This window comes from Meles meles, chromosome X (genome assembly GCF_922984935.1).
Source record: "Meles meles chromosome X, mMelMel3.1 paternal haplotype, whole genome shotgun sequence".
Classification (NCBI taxonomy): domain Eukaryota; kingdom Metazoa; phylum Chordata; class Mammalia; order Carnivora; family Mustelidae; genus Meles; species Meles meles.
Genome location: NC_060087.1, coordinates 121265132 through 121277371, shown reverse-complemented (window position 1 = coordinate 121277371; position 12240 = coordinate 121265132).

Genomic DNA, 12240 nt, shown 5'->3' with positions numbered 1-12240 from the left:
TATATAATGGGTTTCAATCTTTGAAGTCCCTGTTTTCATTTAGATTGGGCCTCTTAAAAAAATCTGGGGTGGAAGGTGTTATTTTAACTAGGGACGAAAGTCCATAGGGTCATATTTTTTTTCGAATTGACAAGTGCCAGAGACTTAATTTTATTACTCATTGGGTCAGACTGTCCCTATGCGCTAGAGAATGTTTCAGGGCAATGAATGCTTTGGCAACGGAGAATTTGGGCAAGGCAATAGTTCTTCCTGATGGTTAAGGTTAAACATATTTGTTTCTATTTTATGTTCAGTTAAATCCCTGGCTGTTTTTATCCGCTTGCCCAGATGTGGGCTAGAAGGGAAAAGAGGAGTAATGAGGCTTAAAAGTTGTCAATAGTCAGGGGCGCCCGGGTGGCTCAGTGGGTTAAAGCCTCTGCCTTCGGCTCAGGTCATGATCCGAGGGTCCTGGGATCGAGCCCCACATCGGGCTCTCTGCTCCGCAGGGAGCCTGCTTCCTCCTCTCTCTCTCTCTGCCTGCCTCTCTGCCTAGTTGTGATTTCTCTGTCGAATAAATAAAATATTAAAAAAAAAGTTGTCAATAGTCAAACATCAAAAATGGGATCAGGGAGGGGCAGCTGGGTAGCTCAGCTGGTAAAGCTTCCGACTCTCGGTTTTAGCTCAGGTCATGATCTCAGCGACATGGGATCAAGCCTTGCATCGGGCTCGGCAATCAGCCTGGAGTCCGCTTAAGTTTCTCTCTCCTTCTCCCACTGCCCCTCGCCAGTCCTGCTCATACTCTAATAAATTAGTTAAAATATGGGATCAGATTCATCATTACACACTGCCACCCCCTCATACACCACCCCTATCTCTATCTGGGCCCCCCCCCCAACACAGAAACACCAAGTTCTTTTTTTATTCTCCAGTGGGATAAAGTGTTAGGAAATTTATCTTCAGTCCCCCATCCTCATCTAGTCCTTATTCCCAATATCCAGCTAACTATGGACTGGGTGGTCTGGGCCCCAAACTTGCAGGATTCTACCTCCCTCCCTTTTCACTTTCCTCTTTCCCCTCTCGTCAACAGAGAACAAAGACACACACACACATCTCCTTTTTGCAATTTGTTGGTGTTTTATTCATCAAAACCCATGTACTTCATTTGGTCTCCACACAGGTGACCATTCATGTAAGTTTTGACCTCTAACCAAGCATACATCTCTCCGGCGCTTTTTCTGGAGAGGTAACAGCTACTTCAGGGTCATTGACCCCTGATAAGCATAGACCATTGTCTGGGCTGGGAGTCAGGCTTTCTTCATCCTTCTTTGGCTGATTCTTATTCTTCTTTTTACCCTGCCTGTAGTAACAGATCACTATTGTTGACTTCTTCTTCCTATTGTTATGATTTTCCACACTCTGCTGAAGGGCTAATTTAACCTTTGTGAGTATCTTCTCCACCTGGTAGGAAAACAAAGTGAGCCCAGAAAAGACATTGGTTTTGAGGAAGAAGATGGAACTAGATGGGAAGGGGGACTTTAAAAGAATGGGTACAGACTGAGGAGGGGTTTTGTGCCAGATAAGGGCAGGATAGGTGTCTTGGGTGGGGAATTGACGGAGAAGAGGAGGAGATGCAAGAGTAGGGTAATCTGACCTTCTCACGTTCTTCGTCCTTGGGTTGACAAGGGGTCTTCTTATCCTCGGTGATAGTTATAATCCACTGTTTTGGTTTTGGGGTTTCCCTTTCGACTTCTGTCTCTGTATCTGAGCTAGACTTGGGCACTTCCTCACTAACCTCTGCCATATTGTAACAACAGTGGTCCACTCCAGGGCTCCTGGCTTCTTTCTATATATAGCCTGTCAGGACAATGGGGAGCCACACCCTTTAGCTTTGATTGGTCAGTAGGAAATCCCTCAAGCCAATGGTAGCCCTGGAGTGGCTTACCATCACAAAGCACCTCACATGAAAAGCCACGGGAGGAGGGGCAACAAGTAGGGCGTTCAGACGCTCTGCTTAGAGAAAGGGGGAGATTTCTCAACGCCCCCTAAAGAGCCCTCAAAAACTGACCTGTTACTGACTCTCATCTCCTCTGGTTCAGTTCCTGTGGTACACATGGCAGGGAGAAGGTGATTATTCCAAGCCATTTCCCATGGCCACTCACATTCAGTGTTTCATTGTCATCTCCCAGTGCTTATTACTACGTAGTATTTTGTGTTTTCTTAATAAACTTTTAATTTTACAACAGTTTTATATATACAGAAAAATTGTGAAAATAATACCCATATGTCCCATGTGCAATTTCCCTTAATTATTAATGTTTTATGTTGGTATGATACATTTACTAAACTTAGTGAACCAACAGTGAAACTGTTATTTAACTAAAGTCTGTACCTTATTCAGATTCCCTTAGTTTTTACCTAACGTCTTTTTTCTGTCATCTAGGATATCACATTAAATTTAGTCAACATAGCATGCCTTGTTTAGGCTCCTCTTAGCTGTGACGGTTTTTAAACTACTTGTTTTGGGGGATTTTGACAGCTTAGAGGTATTTTTTTGTTTTTTGCTTTTTGTTTTTACATTAGTCCTCAGACATTATTAATCTTATAGCTGAACACTTCCCCAACATTCCCTATTTCCCCAACATTTCCCTATTTCCTTCGCTCCTCAGCCCCTGGTGATCCTTTTCACTCTTTGTTTCTATGAGTTTTACTTTTTTTTTTTTAAATATTCCATATATAAGTGATACCATGCCTATTTGTCCTCTGGTTTATTTCACTTAGCGTAATACCTCCTCAGGGTCCATTCATGTTGTCACAAAGGGCAGGACTTCCTCCTTTCTCATGGCTGAATCATATATATAATATAGCACATATACATTGCCTCATATTTTAGTCTTACATAAAACTCCTCTGAGCTAATGTGCCCATATTTAACTTTCAATAGATACATGAATTATCACACTTCCCTCCAACACTAGGCTCTACCAGACAACTTTTCCAGGTGATGGGCACATGTGTCTGTGTGTGTGTGTGTGTGTGTGTGTGTGTGTGTGTGTGTGGGTGGTTACCGGACATACTTCAGCGAGGTTCTTCTCTGCCCTGCTCATATATATATACATTTCTTCTTCTAGAGAACCCCAAATCAAATCATTACCATCAGGGCTATGGACCTCCCATGGCAACAGTTGAATTAATGCTTTGTCTTTGTCACTAGCGTGGCATGGATCTTTCTCCCTAGAACCCTGAGAATCAGTCTCTCTCTCTCTCTCTCCCTCTCGTGTGTGTGTGTGTGTGTGTGTGTGTGTGTGTGTGTGTGTTTGTGTGAGAGAGAGAGAGAGAGAAACAGCAGAAACATTTTGTAAGGTCCTGGTCAGTTGTCTACTTTTAGAAGTGTGGCTTCAGCATCTCACATAGTAACTGTTCTTCCCCCACGTAAGTGACCACCCAATAAGCCTATATATTAAACATACTATCAGTCTTTCCTTTTAGCTCTACATAGAAAGGGGACAAACACCTGGTTGAGATACAACCAATGTTTACAAGGTAAGAGTCATTCCCTTGAGCTTAGTGTCAGTCACATAGTACTTTGGAATTGAGACACATGATTTAACCTGAGACCCTCAAATAGGTCTAGGTTGAGATACATAATCCACGACTGCTTTAAGGAGGGCTCCAATCCAATCTTGTCACTATATGCCAATTTCTTTTTTTTTTTTTCATTTTATTTATTTTTTCAGTGTAACAGTATTCATTCTTTTTGCACAACACCCAGTGCTCCATGCAAAACGTGCCCTCCCCATTACCCACCACCTGTTCCCCCAACCTCCCACCCCTGACCCTTCAAAACCCTCAGGTTGCCCCAACCTCCCACCCCTGACCCTTCAAAACCCTCAGGTTGTTTTTCAGAGTACATAGTCTCTTATGGTTCGCCTCCCCTCCCCAATGTCCATAGCCCGCTCCCCATATATGCCAATTTCTTAAACTGACTTGTTGGTCAAATCTTGAGAATTTACAAATGTAGCACAAAGAGGATCACAGTTCAAAGTACAAGCTAGCCAGTGGGCAGTAGCTCAAAGGCCTTGCTCACCAGCATGCAGCAGAGCCAGTCAGGAAGCCAAAGCAAGAGAAGAAAGAACCCTGGTGGTGGTGGAAAGTGCCATGATTTCCTGCTTATAGGGCCAATTACCGTGATCACTCCACAGAGACAGAATGGATCCTTCACCCCAAATGTGGTTGGATATCAAGAGTAATGACACACTCACCAAGAGAGTATGAGAAAGCTTGTTACTCACATAATGAGCTTTTCTGGAGAGAGCAGGGCAGGCTCTCAAACAGGTTCAAGAATGGCTTGAGAGAGCAAAACAAACAAGCAACTGGCTTGGTTTTTATGGTGACAAGGGAATGAAGCTAGAGTAAGTGTTCCCACATAAAAGTCAGGGCTTGCATGGTCTGAAATTCCTACTGACCCCAAAGGAGAGAGTACCTGGGCTTTATTATCAGATATAGATCCACAGGGAAAGAGAAAGTGGAGGGGCTCTTTTATAAAATAGTGCTGTGTAAATGAAAGATGTTCTATCACAATTTAGAATTCTCATAACCATTATAAGAAGCTTCTCATATTGTTTTTAGTTTAAGCTACTTTTCACTAGATTAGTATTTCCCAAATTATGGTTCTTTAAATATTATTTAAGGTGGATTAGAATTATCCTGGTTCACCAATAGAGAAACTGTGTAAGAGAAAAAACTGCTAGCATCAGCAAGCCTGACAGTCTATAGGAGAGAAGACCTAATTGTACTATCTGCTGAAATATGTAGCGGCTCTTATATTTTTCCCATCCTAGCTGATTACTGTGGCACCAAAGACTGTAATAATTATAGAAACTAACATTTATTGACCATTAAGTCTATGTAGGAATTATGCTAAATATTCATATCCATATTTAAAACTCATCACAACTCTATTGAGGTAAGTGGCAAAATAGCACTTATTGCCAGCTCTGCTGGGACTCCTGAGGCCATCTCAATTCTAACAGCAGAAGCAGAAAAGAACATGGAGGAGGGTACATGGGAATATATACGGGCCAGGTTCAAAAGGCTCATGCATTACTCCGACCCACTTTTCATTGCCAAAAACTCACACAGCCACACCTAACTACAAAAAGAAGAGGAGAACTGGCATGTTGGAGTTCAGCTAGTAATCTCTGTCTCCACAATCCTGTTTGCCACAATCTCCAGGATTTAGGACAGGGTCTAGACCATGGTAAGTGGTCACAAATATTTCTGTCGAATGAATGTGTTTTAGCTCTTTTGGTCATTTATGGAGATTAAAAACTTACAGAAGTTGGTTAAACAATGGCTTCTTAGGTAGGACACCAAAAGCACAAGCAAGCAAGAAGAGTAAATTGGACTATAATACTATAAGAAAATACTATCAAGAAAGTGAAAATGCACATCAGAGAAAAACAGAAAAATATTTGCAAATCGTATATTTGATAAAGGTCAGGTATCCAGAGTACAAAAAGAACTCTTACTAAAAAATACAAAATACCCAGTTAAAAATTAAAGGACTTGAATAGACGTTTTGCCAATGAAGATACACAAATAGCCAACAAACACATGAAAATATGTTCAATGTCATCAGACATTAGGAAAATGCAAATCAAACCCATGATGAGATGCCACTTCACACCCACTAGGAAAGTTATAATTTTAAATAAAGTTGAGAGGGAGGTCCAAGATGGCAGTATAAGAAGGTCTTGAACTTACCTCCTTCCATGGACATACCAAATTTAGAGCTACATATGGATAATTCTCCTCTAATAAGACTTGAAAACTGGATAAAGTGCACTCCACAACAAAGGATAAAAGGACCACATTGAGACAGGTAGGAGAGGCAGAAACACAGACACACAGACACACACACACACACACACACACACACACACACACACCCCAAAAAACCCACCTGCCCCTGCATGGTGACATGCAATAGAGAGGGATCTCACCAGACAGGTGCTTCTCCTGAATGAATGAAATGTTGATACCCTACATAGGTCACCTTAGTCCCTGGGATCTGTACCGGAGAGACGAGTCCACATCCAGGGGCCCAAAGTGCTATAGGAAATAGTATCCCCTCTTGGAGGACTCACATGCAGTTTCACTTACCCCCAAACCCAGCAAACCAAAACCAAAAACCAACCAACCAAACAAACAAAATACAGCAGTTTGAAAAGTGCCTAGACCATCTGGGGGTATCTGCTGGAGAGACAGTTAAGATGCTCCCTGGAGGCAGAGATACTTATGGATCCCATTTTTGCACCCTTGCACCCTCCACACAGTCTGCTAGCACAGGCAGGTAAGCTCAAACACAGCACCCTCCCCCCCCATGTTGCTGGGACTGGGAGGGGCGAGCAGTCCCGGCACGTGCCAAGGTTGGAGAGTGTGGGTGATTGCAATGGTCCCCTGCTCCCTGGCTGGGGTAGGGTAGCACAGTCATGGAGTTCTCCCACTCCCTAGCTAAAGTCTGTGAGTGTAGGTTGTTGTGCCACTCCTGCACTCCCTAGCTGGGACTAGCAACAATGAGTGGTTATGGCGTTCTGCTGCTCTCAGACTAAAGCTGGCACATGTCCATAGAGAAGTCACTCTCCCAATGCATTGCTGAAACCTGTGGGCAGGTACAGTCAAGACACTGCCCCACTGCCTTTCTGAAGCCAGTGAGCATTCCCTACCTCTAACATTAGCTGCCATGCTAAAGCCAGTTGGAGCATACAATCCACACAGAGGACACCCCTTGATTGTCTGGTTCTGTAGCCAATAGAACTGGTATTCCAGAGCTGCATGAGACTGTAACAATTGGAAAGACAGTTCTTGACAGGCCACCACACCCAGCGCACTGCAATGGAGCCAACTAAAAGATAATATCCCAGTCTCCTCTGAAAAAGGCCTATTTACTTAGCCTGGAGCTAAATTCTCCAGTCAAAAGACAAAGAGTAACTGAATGGATTTTAAAAACAAGACACATCTATATACTACCTGCCAAAATACTCATTTTAGAAGTAGGGACACATGCAGAGTGAAAGCGAAGGAATGGAAAAAATGTTCAGTTCACACTGGAATGAAAAGACAGATGGTATAGCTATCCATATGGCCTACAAAAGAGACTTTAAAATAAAGACCATGATAAAAAGACAAAGGTCGGTACTACATAATGATAAAGGGTCAATGCAACAAGAAGACACAACATTTATAAATATATATGTACCCAGCCAAAATATATAAAGTAAATATCAACAGACTTAAAGGAGAAATTGATAACAATACAATAATAGTAGGGGATTTTACATCCTTTTTATGTCAGTGGATACATCATCCAGACAGAAAATCAATAAGAAAACATTAGCCTTAAACAACACATTAGACCAGTTGGATTTAATAGATATATACAAAACATTCCATCCAAAAGCAATAGAATACACATTCTTTTCAAGGGAACATGGAACATTCTCCAGGATAGATCACATTTTAGGCAAAAAAAAAGTCTTAATAAATTCAAGAAGATTGAAATCATATCAAGCATCTTTTCCTACCATAATGGTAAAATACTACAAATAAATTACAAGAACACTGAAACACTACAAATAAGTAGAGACTAAAAAACATCTTATTGAACAACAATTTGTCATAGAAGAAATCAAAGGAAAAATAAAAGCAATCTACAGATTCCACACAGTCCCTATCAAAATTCCAATGGCATTTTTTAAAAATAGAACAGGACAAATAATTCTAAAATTTGTATGAAACACTAAAGATACCCCAAAAAGTCAAATCAATCTTGAGAAAGAAGAACAAAGGCAGAAGTGTGCCCCCTGATTTCAAATATACTACAAACCTATGGTAAACAAAACCATACAGTATTGACAAAAACAGACATATGATCAATGGAATAGAATAAAGAGCCTAGAAATAAACTCATGCATGTATGGTCAATTAATTTACAATAAGGAGGCAGGAGTATGCAATGGGGAAAGACAGTCTCTTCAATAAATGGTACTAGGAAAACTGGACAGCTACATGCAGAAGAACAAAACTAGACCACAGTCTTACAGCATGTGTAAAAATTAACTAAAAAAATGGATTAAGGACTTGAATGAAAGACCCAAAACCATAAAACTCCTAGAAGAAAACATAGAGGGTAAGCTCCTTGATATTAATCTTAGCCATGTTTTCTTGGATCTGACTCCAAAGGCAAGGGAAACAAAAGCAAAAATAAACAAATGGGACTACTACCACTGCTACTGCACAGCCAAGGAAACCATCAACAAAACAAAAAGGCAACTTACTAAACTGGAGGAGATATTTGAAAAATCATACATCCTATAAGAGGTTAATATCCAAAATATATAATTAACTCGAACTATTCAATAATATAAAAACAAACAATCCAATTAAAAAATGGCAGATCTTTTCCAAAGAAGACATACAGATGACCAACAGGCACATGAAAAGATGTTCAACATCACAATCATAAGGGAAACACAAACCAAAATCACAATGAGATATCATTGCCTGTTAATATGGCTTACGCCTGTTAAAATGGATATTATGAAAAAGACAAGAAACAGTAAGTGTTGGTAAGGATGTAGAGAAAAAACAATCTTTGTGTTCTGTTGGTACAAATGTAAATTGGTGCAGCCACTATGGAAAAGAGTATAGTTTCCTCAAAAAAATAAAAAATATAACTACTATATGATCCAGTAATTCCACTGCTATGTATCTATCTGAATAAAACAAAAAAAAACTGAATAAAAAACACTAAAAAGGATATATGCATCCTTATGTTCACTGCAGCATTACCTACAATAGCCAAGATACAGAAACAACCTAAGTGTCCACTGAGAGATGAATGGATAAAAAAGATGTGGTATATATAAACAATGGAATACTACTCAGTGATAAAAAAAAAAAGTCTTACTATTTGCAACAACATGGATGAACATTGAGGGTATGATGCTAAGTGAAATAAGTCAGAGAAAGAATGACAAACATTGAGTATTTTCATGTATATATGGAATCTAAAATCAAAACAAAACAAAACCTAGACTCATAGATATAGAGAACAGATTAGTTTGTTGCCAGAGGGGAGGTGGGATGAGAGGGGAGGGAAAAATGGGTTAAGAAGTGCAAACTTTCAGTTATAAGTAAGTCATAGGGATATAATGTATAGCATGGAGAATATAAATAATAATATTATATTAACTTTGTAAGGTGACAATAACTAGACTTATTGTGTTGGCCATTTTGCAGTGTATACAAATGTTGAATTACTGTATTATATATCTGAAAGTAATATAATACTGTATATCAATTATACCTCAATAAAAAATAAATAGATAAATAGAAAATAACAAGTATTGGCAAGGAGGTGAAGAAATTAAAACCCTCATACACTTATGGTGGGAATGTAAAATGATGCAGCCTCTGGAAAACAGTTTGACTGTTCCTTGACAAGTTAAACATAGACTTGCCATATCACCCAGGGTTTCCACTCCTGGATATATAACCAAAAGAACTGAAAGCATGGGGTGGGAAGAACAGGGAGCATTATGAAGGCAAAGGACAGATTTCAAGAAGGAAAAAACAGTCAACTTTAATAAATATTTCTCACAGATAAGATGGAGACAGAAGACTACTGAACTTAGTAATATGGAGGTAATTGGTAACTTTTTAAAAAAGGAGATTAAAGGAGTGGAAAATATTTAATATAAACCCTGCTAGTATGTATCAAGGAGATAATGTGAGATGAGGAAGTAGGTGGTGAATAGGCAAATTCTTTTGCAAGGTGTGATGCCAAGAAGAGGAGAAAGTGGCACTATAGCTAGAGGGGGATTTGGTATCAAGACAATATACTTTTAAAAGTGTAGATTCTACCATCAAAATCCTTGAGGAGAACACAGGCTGCAACTTCTTCGACCTCAGCCGCAGCAACTTCTTCCTAGGAACATCGCCAAAGGCAAGGGAAGCAAGGGCAAAAATGAACTATTGGGATTTCATCAAGATCAAAAGCTTTTGCACAGCAAAGGAAACAGTTAACAAAACCAAAAGACAACTGACAGAATGGGAGAAGATATTTGCAAACGACACATCAGATAAAGGGCTAGTATCCAAAATCTATAAAGAACTTATCAAACTCAACACCCAAAGAACAAATAATCCAATCAAGAAATGGGCAGAGGACCTGAACAGATATTTTTGCAAAGAGGACATCCAGAAGGCCAACAGACACATGAAAAAGTGCTCCACATCACTTGGCATCAGGGAAATACAAATCAAAACCACAATGAGATATCACCTCACACCAGTCAGAATGGCTAAAATTAACAAGTCAGGAAATGAGAGATGCTGGCGAGGATGCGGAGAAAGGGCAACCCTCCTACACTGTTGGTGGGGATGCAAGCTGTGCAACCACTCTGGAAAACAGCATGGAGGTTCCTCAAAATGTTGAAAATAGAGCTACCCTATGACCCAGCCATTGCACTACTGGGTATTTACCCTAAAGATACAAACGTAGTGATCCGAAGGGGCACGTACACCCAAATGTTTATAGCAGCAACGTCCACAATAGCCAAACTATGGAAAGAACCTAGATGTCCATCAACAGATGAATGGATAAAGAAGAGGTGGTATATATATATATATATATATATATATATATATATATATATATATACACACACACAATGGAATACTATGCGGCCATCAAAAGAAATGAAATCTTGCCATTTGCGATGACATGGATAGAACTAGAGGGTATTATGCTTCGTGAATTAAGTCAATCGGAGAAAGACAACTACCATATGATCTCCCTGATAGGAGGAAGTGGAGAAGCAACATGGGGGGTTTGGACGGTAGGAAAAGAATAAATGAAACAAGATGGGATCGGGAGGGAGACAAACCATCAGAGACTCTTAATCTCACAAAAAAAACTGAGGGTTGCTGGGGGAAGGGGGGTTGGGAGAGAAGGGTGGGGTTATGGACATTGGGGAGGGTATGTGCTATGGTGAGTGCTGTGAAGTGTGTAAACCTGGCGATTCACAGACCTGTAACCCTGGGGATAAAAATACATTATATGTTTATTTTAAAAAATGTAATTAATAAAAATACAATAAAATGACAGGAATTAGTGTGGGAGGTTTAAGATCTGAGGAGAGGATAAAGTGCTGATATTCATTTGGAAAAAATGGAAATGGGCACACAATATGGAAGGATTGCTGATTTGAGATCTATGGTCAATAATTTAAGGTGATATGAGTCAGCTCAGTCTTATAAATTTCTACAGCAGCATTCATCAGTTGTATACAGGAACAGAGTAGGTAGATAGCTAGATTTCAGAAGGGTTGTGGTTTTGCCGGGAGTGTATTAGAGTGGTATAGTAGATATGGATATGAAGGTTTATGAAAGTAAGTGATAATAGTGATGGAATGTGAACTCTATATTGGTAAAGAATAAGGAAATGAGGAATGAGAAGGGTGAAAATTTGTAGAGTTCATAAACTGGAATTCAAAGTTAAAAAATTGCTGGAGTTGTGTGTATGTGTGTATGCATGCATGTGTGTGTGTGTGTGTGTGTGTGTGTGTGTGTGTACATACATGCACGCGAAAGAGGTATTTCTGGCAGGAAGAACAACCAATTATAGCTCAAGAGATAGATGTTTTAAAATCAAGATTTCAGAATTGGTACAATTTTTGAGAATGGCAATATCTATAGCATGAGCATTAAAATGAGTGGCTTAAGTATGATGGAAGAAAAATATCATTGGACATGAGGACATGAAAGATTTGCAAGGCCAAAAATGTTGGATGAATATCCACATAGATGACAGGTGTTGAAGTTGACAGAATGGGGGCAGTGATAAAAGTAGAGAGGAAAAGGGGACTTCAGAATTGAAGTGTCTATTGAATGAAGGGAAAGGCATAAGGAAAGGCAGCATGTGATACTGTCTAATAATGTAAACTACAAATGAGCTCTGGATTTCTTTTTTTTTAAGATTTTATTTATTCATTTGACAGAGAGAGAGAAATCACAAGAAGGCAGAGAAGCAGGAAGAGAGAGAGAGAGAGAGAGAGGAAGGGAAACAGACACCCTGCTGAGCAGAGAGCCTGATGCAGGCCTCTATCCCAGAACTTTGGGATCATGACCTGAGCCAAAGGCAGAGGCTTTAACCCACTGAGCTACTCAGGCGCCCTGAGCTCTGGATTTCAAAGGAGA